Below are 9,592 nucleotides of genomic sequence, written 5' to 3'. Positions count from 1 at the left end.
TTTTTTTTTTTTTTTTTTGGCTATTTGAATATCTTGCTCTGTGATGTTCTTTTGTAGTGATTTGTGTTGTGACTCCCTCTCTGTTTTTATAGCCAAGAGATGACCTCTGGCTCTGCTCTGCTTTTCCCTTTACGTGTTCTTCTGATCTTCTTCCAACATAACCACTCCACGCGCTTACGAGCTTCTTTATCCATTTTTGGTTATAGGTTTTAATTTTTTCTGCCACCATCTTACTCTCTTCCCCATTGAGTAACCCAGGAAACCGTGTCTCTGTGTTGCGTTTTACCTTTATAGTTGTGTGAACTGAAAAAAGTGGCTTCTATTACTATTAGCATAAACTTGCTACTGTAAGTAAAATGGGAAGATGCAGAGTATCAACATTTCCAAAATTATCCCACTTTTGCTCTCTAGCTTTTTACTCGACTGATGGACGAGTCATGTGTATGACTGTATGGTGGAACGATCAAGACTTTTCTTCTTTTCTTACTATACTAAGAGTATACAAGAAGTGGTCCGTTTATGGTAGCACGCAAGTTTAAGAAGTCATATGATCCAAACTATGCTTTAATCTTAGCTTGCTTTGGTGGTGGTAGAATGGTAGTTCGACTCTAGTGCTGATTATGTAAGGAGAAGTCATATAATGAAATGTGCAACAATTTATAAATACCTTTTTTTACCAATTTGAGAGAGAGTGAAACGCAAACGTTAAAGAAAACACGATCGAGAGAGGATGAGGTGGCACATATGGCCAATATTTATTTTATGATTGTGTGATTCCTTTAATTTTATATGCATGTATGTTGCTGATACTAGGATTTTTGTGTGTGTCTATCCTAGCAGGTTCAATTAACCTTATGTAGTTGTAGTATTTAAGGTGTCAATCCAAATGGGATGATGCTAGTTACTCAAGATGTAATCAAGAAGTCACAAGTTAAACCAATTCAAAAAGAGTGTTTTTCTAACAATCCTAGAATGGTCAAAATACAAAACGCAAATGAGTCTCAGAACCAGAAACGAAAATATAGGACAAGAAGCGAACAAGAATAAGTGAAACCGAAAACGATTCTAAGTATGAACAAACGAAACAGACTCGGGAATGTAATATCAATCAAAAAGAAAGAAGTCCTAAGGATGGGGTAATTGATGTCGGTGGAGTATCCTAGTCTACAGAGTGTTTAACATACCACAAGCAAACTATCCCTAAACAATGAACATCACAACTTAGCTAATCCAATCTCTTGGCAAAAGCTACTCAGACTCAACCACTTCCATACCTAGCTCTCGCTAGAGAAACATGGTTGAGCAGGCATGATAAACAAGTTCATTCACGTCAACAAACATCCCAGACAACTAATCTCTTAGGGTAGGAACGTAAGTCTCTCGCACTAGTTGGTCAGGCATTTCATCAAACACCTTTTGGGTGTGGAAATGTCTCGAACCTAGTTCCAATTGATCAGAGAGAAACTAGCAATTCTAACTCTAGTCCAGAAGGGAATCATACAAATCAAGCTTAAACACCCTACATCGTAAGATCCTCCACCTAATCTATACCATCCTCAAGAATTACCACACTACTCAGATCCGAAAATCATCGTCAAGGATGCAAACACAGAAAACATTGAAACAAGCATTATTAGGTAGATAAAAATAAGATGAACAACTTTGTAGAAGAAATCAAATCAAAATACTGAATAAATTCAAAGATATCGGGATACAAAATGTGAGAGCGTTTTAGGTGGCTAGGTAAAACCTTAAGAACAAAACGAGATAAAAGATAAGATATCTCCGCAAAGACTTAACAAAATGTATATATAGTAGTCCAACATGGAAAGCCCTAAAACTTAAAACGACAAGGTAAAGCGTCGGTTCGGTAATCTCCTTAAGCATGTGAAACCAAACGTCTTTCTTCCCGACATGTGCGATCGAGTCCGTGCGCGTCGNGTAGGAACGTAAGTCTCTCGCACTAGTTGGTCAGGCATTTCATCAAACACCTTTTGGGTGTGGAAATGTCTCGAACCTAGTTCCAATTGATCAGAGAGAAACTAGCAATTCTAACTCTAGTCCAGAAGGGAATNACGATTCTAAGCATGAACAAACGAAACAGTTCCAGGAATGTAATAAAAATAAGAAAGAAAGAAGTCCTAAGGATGGGGTAATTGATGTTGGTGGAGTATCCTAGTCTACAGAGTGTTTAGCATACCACAAGCAAACTATCCGTAAACAATGAACATCACAACTTAGCTAATCCAATCTCTTGGCAAAAGCTACTCAGACTCAACCACTTCCATACCTAGCTCTCGCTAGAGAAACGTGGTTGAGCATGCATGACAAACAAGTTCATTCACGTCAACAAACATCCTAGACAACTAATCTCTTAGGCTAGGAACGTAAGTCTCTGGCACTAGTTGGTCAGACATTTCATCAAACACCTTTTGGGTGTGGAAATGTCTCGAACCTAGTTCTAATTGATCAGAGAGAAACTAGCAATTCTAACTCTAGTCCATAAGGGAATCATACATATCAAGCTTAAACACCCTACATCTTAAGATCCTCCACCTAATATATACCATCCTCAAGAATTACCACACTACTCAGATCCGAAAATCATCGTCAAGGATGCAAACACAGAAAACATTGAAACAAGCATTATTAGGTAGATAAAAATAAGATGAACAACTTTGTAGAAGAAATCAAATCAAAATACTGAATAAATTCAAAGATATCGGGATACAAAATGTGAGAGCGTTTTAGGTGGCTAGGTAAAACCTTAAGAACAAAACGAGATAAAAGATAAGATATCTCCGCAAAGACTTAACAAAATGTATATATAGTAGTCCAACATGGAAAGCCCTAAAACTTAAAACGACAAGGTAAAGCGTCGGTTCGGTAATCTCCTTAAGCATGTGAAACCAAACGTCTTTCTTCCCGACATGTGCGATCGAGTCCGTGCGCGTCGAATGGAATGCAATGTCATCATGGCTCGGACGGACAGCTGAGGAGCATGGCTCGATCAAACAAGCTGGAGTGCATGGCGGGGGAGCATGGCTCGATCAGACAAGCTGGAGTGCGTGGCAGGGGAGCATGGCTCGATCAAACAAGCTGGAGTGCATGGCTGAGGAGCATGGCTCGAGCGTGGTGTATACGCATCCACTAAAACAATGATAACTCTTGAACCACACCTCCGATTGGCTTGACATAAACGGCGTTAGAAAGATAACTCAATTCCCTACAACTTTGATGAAGACGTCAAAAGCTAAATTGATAGACTCCTGGGTGAGGAATCTGATCCCAAGAACACACTCGCAAGGTCTTGAAGGTAAATGGACAGAATGATGATGATTAATGGGTCGAAGATACAAAGACAAGATCGACGAAGAAGGTGAAGGGGTGAATATGCAGCGGATTGAAGAAGATGAAGGGGTGAAAAGATGAAGCGGATGTAAAAGGGGATCGAAATGAACTTCTAAGAGAGATGGAAATCTCTTAGACTTCAGGCTCGAGTTCAACTTAGATATGACACACTAAGAAGAAAACAAGTTGAGAAGATATTACACACTTCTCAGATCAAACAAGTAGAAAGAAGTTTTTGATTAAAATGTTTGATGGTTTGCAAAAGAGAAATACATAGTCTTTAAATAGGAGAAGGGGGGACGAGATAGAGAAGAGAAAACCCTAGACAGCCTTGCAAGTTCAAGTTCAAGTTCATGCAAGATGTCTAGGAAATGACAAAACAATAAATGCAAAGTTTGAATGAGAAAGAGATAGAAAATGGGCCAAAGTTTTGTAATGTGCTTTGGACCACGACTTGGGCTGGCCAAAGGGGTCTAAAAATGTTACTTAGGCCTCATTAAAAACCTTGTCAAGAAAATCCATTGGGACAAAACTTGACCAAGAGAAAAAGAGCACCAAAGCAACACTTTACCCTTTACCGAGCACCTTGAGCTGTGAGCATGGTGAAAGTGGTTTGATCCACATCTTCTAGCTTCTTGTCCAGATCCTTGAGTAGTCCACTAATGGCTTGGTTGAACCTCTTGGACCGTGACCTTGTTATAGGACCCGCCGGGACGATCAGTGCTTCCTCCGCTGGTATAAGCTGTTCCTCCGGTGCTTCCTTTGGTTCAAGTTGGTCCTCCGATGCTTCCTCAGGTTCAAGGTGCTCCTCAGGTCCTTGTGGTTCGGTTGAGCCGTCCATGGTTTCATCATCCTCTCCCACTTGAAAAGGATTTGACCTCAAATCCGAATTATCTGCACAATAAGGAAGAAGATCAGAAACATTGAAACTACTATTCAAATTGTACTTACCTTGGCCATCGAGTTGGTAGGCATTGTTGTTGATCCAATTGAGCACTTTGAACGGTCCATCAATCTTTGGCATTAATTTTGACTCCTTTCCAGCTGGAAATTGTTTACTTCTCAAGTGTACCATTAGTTGTTCTCCAACCTCAAAGATCATCCTAAAACAACCATTGGATTTATGATCATGCTTCAAAACATCTCCAATGCCGGCTCTCACAGAGATTTTGGACGAAAGAACTGCTAAATCTTGGGGCTCCTCTTTTGTTCCTGCAAAGTTGTCAATACCTTTGGCAAAGATCAAGTGCGTTATTATAGTCATGATACAAATCTCAGCTTGGTACAAATAATTATCCTTGTAATTTTCTGAATTTTCTTTGAATAAACCTAACATTTTCCCATAGTTTTCTGAATGTAACAAACTGATAATCAAAGCTCTAGAATCATGAGAAACAAACTGGATTAAGGAATTACTTAGCTGGATAAGGCTTTGGGTATTATTGATACTCATCATGGTTAATAGAAGTGGATCTGGGGGTTCTTCTTGGATCAGTACGAAGCTGCTGACATCTTGGTGTTCATCTTGAATCAAATCAGGTGGTTTGAATCGTTTATCTCCCACTTTCTTTTCAGTTTTGATTATGCGCTTCTTGACCACTCTAAAATCTATATTTGGCTCTTTTGACAAAGACAAGCGAATCATATCTGCGTGATCTTATATAAAAGTATCCTTGATAATAAAAATGCTTATCTTATGACAGTTTGGCATGAGCACAAGTGTTGCATCAGGTGGTTCATCTTTGAGCGTTGAGTAAGCTTTCACTACTTTTCCATGCTCCGCAAGATTTCCTACATCAAAAGGAAACAGTTTAGGCACACACGAAAAGATCAAACAGATATTCATGTAGTTGTTATCAAAATAGAGTTTAAGAATGGAGCATCCTTTGGTGATCATTATGTTTTTTCTGAAATACTTCCAGCTTCTAACTCCAAAATGATAAATCATTTGTTGGCATATATCTGGTGGTTTCTCCTTGATTTGAACAGAACATCTTTCTTCTCCAAAGTAATTTTGCTCCTTCATGTAACCTGTTCCTTTCTTAGCAATTATGGGAAAGAACAAGTGCATTATACTTGAAATAGAGAAATCAAAAACTTGCTCTTTCACAATTGGTTTCCAAAGCTCATTGAACAGTTTAAACTCACACAACTCTTTTTCAAGTAAATATCTCATTTTAGAAAAAAGGTTTATCCATTACATGCTCAGTTTTAGTTTTAAATGGTTCCATTGCAATGCTACACAAAGAAACTCTCAAAGAAGAATTAAAGTCAAGAAACTTTTTAAACAACAAAAATTTTGGCTTAAAGAACTTTTCAAGGGAATATGTTTCAAAATTTGGAATCATTTTGTTAAAAACAGATTTTAAAACACATAATTCTTTCACATTTCCTAAACCAAAACGTTTTTCATCTTGAGCAGAATCATCACAAAATAATTAGGATCTGTCCTAACCAAATCAATTTCCTTACAGTGCTGTCTTGAATAGCCGCAAAGATATGGCATAGGGACTGAGTTTGGCACAATGTTTATCTTCTCCAAATCACTAATCAATGGCAAACTCATTTGTGTTGATTCTAGTGATTCTTCTTCCTGAACCTGTAAAAAGGAAATAATGCTACTCGGTTGCTCCGGTTCAAAATGGGTTAGTTTTTCAAGCATAAAATCAGATTGGATAAAAGATAGATCACACTTAGCTTGAGATAGAGTCATAGGTCCAGTTGGTATAACAACATCATCCTTAGCAATGAACTGCCTCTCCTTGGCTTCTTCTCCAAGCTGTTTCTCCTTGGTTCCACGCTTATCCTTTCTTTCAAACTCCTTATTCTCCTTTTCTTGTTCTGCTTGCTTCCATTGTCCTCCATTAGAATCTGTACCTATCTCAACACTTTTGGGCAAAGACAAGTGCATCATACAAGAATTGGAATTTTCTAAACCTTGAACAGTTACTTCCTTGGATTTTGAAAGTGTAGAAGACTTACATTGCTTCGGTTCTCCACATGATTCAAGTGACGAATTTAGACTTTGCTTGTGAACATAAATCTGGTGAGGGACCTTCTTTGGCTGAGATGATGACTTAGCCGTCATCTTCTCGATTTTAATTTACTCAGTCAATGCCTCAAAAAGATCTGATTGTGTCTTTGTCTCCACAGATTTTCGGGTTTCTTTTGATATGGGTCTAAGGTTGGTTTCTTTTCAGGAACTTCTTGGATTGTGGAATTAGCTTGGGGAGCACGGTGTAGCGCTTGTGGAGCATACTTGTTCCTTAGAAGCTTCTTAAGATCTCTCCACATTGTGATATTTGGCTCCTTGTAGTACCAACGATCATCAACTTGTTGCAAACACCATTTGTAAGCGTCTCCTGTGAGTTGGGTAAGTGCAAAAGCTAATCTCTCAGTTCTTGGGATATCCTTGAAGTAGAACCAATCCTCCATGTTTCTCTCCCAATCAAGGTAATCTCCTTTTCCTGCAAATTGATAGAGTTTATGAGCTAAAGATATTTTAGAATGAAACACAGATTTAGATTTAAGAGTATGAGAGGTTTTCTGTAGGCTGCTCCATGTTGATCTAGATGTGTCATCTGGTGGCTTGGGTTTAAGATCCTGGTGTTGCCTTTGACGCTGATTTGCTTCCGGGTTGGTTTGATTCAAGAGTAGAGCGCCAAGTCTTGCATCAAGCATGGTTGTCATAGCTGCGGTGACTGACTTAAGGATCCTCCTTTCAATGCTGGATGTAGATGACTCTTCCTCTTCTGACGTCACCATGGTACCTGCAAAGAAAACAAAGATCTACCAGTAAATAAATCCAAAAATACGTAAATGAAAACGGATCTGGGAAAATTACGAAAACGAATCCAAAAATTCTCAAATACATTTTTAAAAATACTAGACTTGTTCCTGATTCTAAAACAGTTGATTTCGTAATTTTTGAACGAGTAAAACATTTTATAAAATTCTTGTAAGATGAAGCGACAGATCTGAAAAACACAAAAAGTGACGATTGGAATTTCAAAACCTGGTTGCAGAGTGGTTGCTCTGATACCACATGATAGACTCCTAGGTGAGGAATCTGCTCCCAAGAACACACTCGCAAGGTCTTGAAGGTGAATGGACGGAATGATGATGATTAATGGGTCGAAGATGCAAAGACAAGATCGACGAAGAAGGTGAAGAGGTGAATATGCAGCGGATTGAAGAAGATGAAGGGGTGAAAAGATGAAGCGGATGTAAAAGGGGATCGAAATGAACTTCTAAGAGAGATGGAAATCTCTTAGACTTCAGGCTCGAGTTCAACTTAGATATGACACACTAAGAAGAAAACAAGTTGAGAAGATATTACACACTTCTCAGATCAAACAAGTAGAAAGAAGTTTTTGATTAAAATGTTTGATGGTTTGCAAAAGAGAAATACATGGTATTTAAATAGGAGAAGGGGGGACGAGATAGAGAAGAGAAAACCCTAGACAGCCTTGCAGGTTCAAGTTCAAGTTCATGCAAGATGTCTAGGAAATGACAAAACAATAAATGCAAAGTTTGAATCAGAAAGAGATAGAAAATGGGCCTAAGCTTTGTAATGGGCTTTGGACCACGACTTGGGCTGGAAAAGGGGGTCTAAAAATGTTACTTAGGCCTCATTAAAAACCTTGTCAAGAAAACCCAATGGGACAAAACTTGACCAAGGGAAAAAGAGCACCAAAGCAACATTTTACCCTTTATCGAGCACCTTGAGCTGTGAGCATGGTGAAAGTGGTTTGAGCCACATCTTCTAGCTTCTTGTCCAGCTCCTTGAGTAGTCCACTAATGGCTTGGTTGAACCTCTTGGACCGTGACCTTGTTATAGGATCCGCCGGGACAATCAGTGCTTCTTCCGCTGGTATAAGCTGTTCCTCCGGTGCTTCCTCTCGTTCAAGCTGGTCCTCCGATGCTTCCTCAGGTTCAAGCTGCTCCTCAGGTCCTTGTGGTTTGGTGGAGCCGTCCATCGTTTCATCATAAATTCCACTCGAGTGGATGGCTCGGTTGACGCTTCCTAGAGATGGCTCAGTTGACGCTTCCTGGAAGTGTTGTGAGATTGGCTCGAGAGACGGTTCCGGGAGTGTTGTGCAGCGGATGAGTCGAGCGATGCGCTTTCAACGTCTCCTAAATACCTGAAATACTCCGAAATGCACAATGTATGCAAGGATGATGCAAGAACTACCTAAACATGCAAAGTGTATAGAAAGGACTAGAAAATGATGCAAACCAATGAGTTATCCTAGCTAAATGCATGATAAAAATAGGATAAGGAGAGACAAAATATAGACATATCAGTTGCAAGAGTTTTTTATTCGTTAACAACTTAACAAGATCACAAATGTCACAAAGGAGAAGGTATTGAACCGAATCAGGTTTCATCGAAGTTTCGGTTCTGTTCTGTTTTTGTAAATTACCTTCAATGCAAACAACAATAAACACTTTCATTAGTTAGTAGCTAGTGATGATGCAAACCAAGAAGCTATATTAAGGTTGGAACAAATTGAGTAATCTTATATTTTTAAATCTTTCAAATTTGACATTTTCATTGGGCATCCTCTTCCCTCGCCGTAAATACCAAGTCCCATCCAAAACTACTCTCTCCTGATATAAACATCTCAACTCAATACATGACTGATCTAATAAATTAAAAGATCACCGTCCTCTGGACACGATGTCTTCTTTCTCTGTATCGCAACATTTTGTTTCAGTCTCTAACTTTATTTGTTTGGTATCAATGTGAAGAAAAAAAAGGGGAGGGATGCAACACGAGGACTTCCCGGGAGGTCACCCATCCTAGTACTACTCTCGCCCAAGCATGCTTAACTGCGGAGTTCTGATGGGAATTTCAGTCTCTAACTTGGCAGTGGTGACCTTGCAACTCCCTTTTATACAGAGTGTTTTGTCCCTAAACCAGACCAATGCATATCTAGAACATGTATGCATCAAAAGTGACGCGTGGGACATACAAGTCGGAGAGTTCATACGAGAGCAATGTCAAAGTTCTCCTCGATTTTATTGGTGCCGTCAGAGTTCAGACCATGCTTGTTCAATGTTGTCAAAACCTAGTTTGGTATAAAGGTTTTCTTATTTCACAATGTGGGAGGCAAAGCCATATATATACATAGACTCGATTTAACCTAAGTACTTAAATGTAATTACCAAAACTATCCACAGGAGTATGTTAATTGCATTAGAGAGCACATCCCGCTCAATACCCCCCCCCCCCCTC

This window comes from Camelina sativa, chromosome 17 (genome assembly GCF_000633955.1).
Source record: "Camelina sativa cultivar DH55 chromosome 17, Cs, whole genome shotgun sequence".
Taxonomy (NCBI): Eukaryota; Viridiplantae; Streptophyta; class Magnoliopsida; order Brassicales; family Brassicaceae; genus Camelina; species Camelina sativa.
This window is presented reverse-complemented; position numbering follows the sequence as displayed.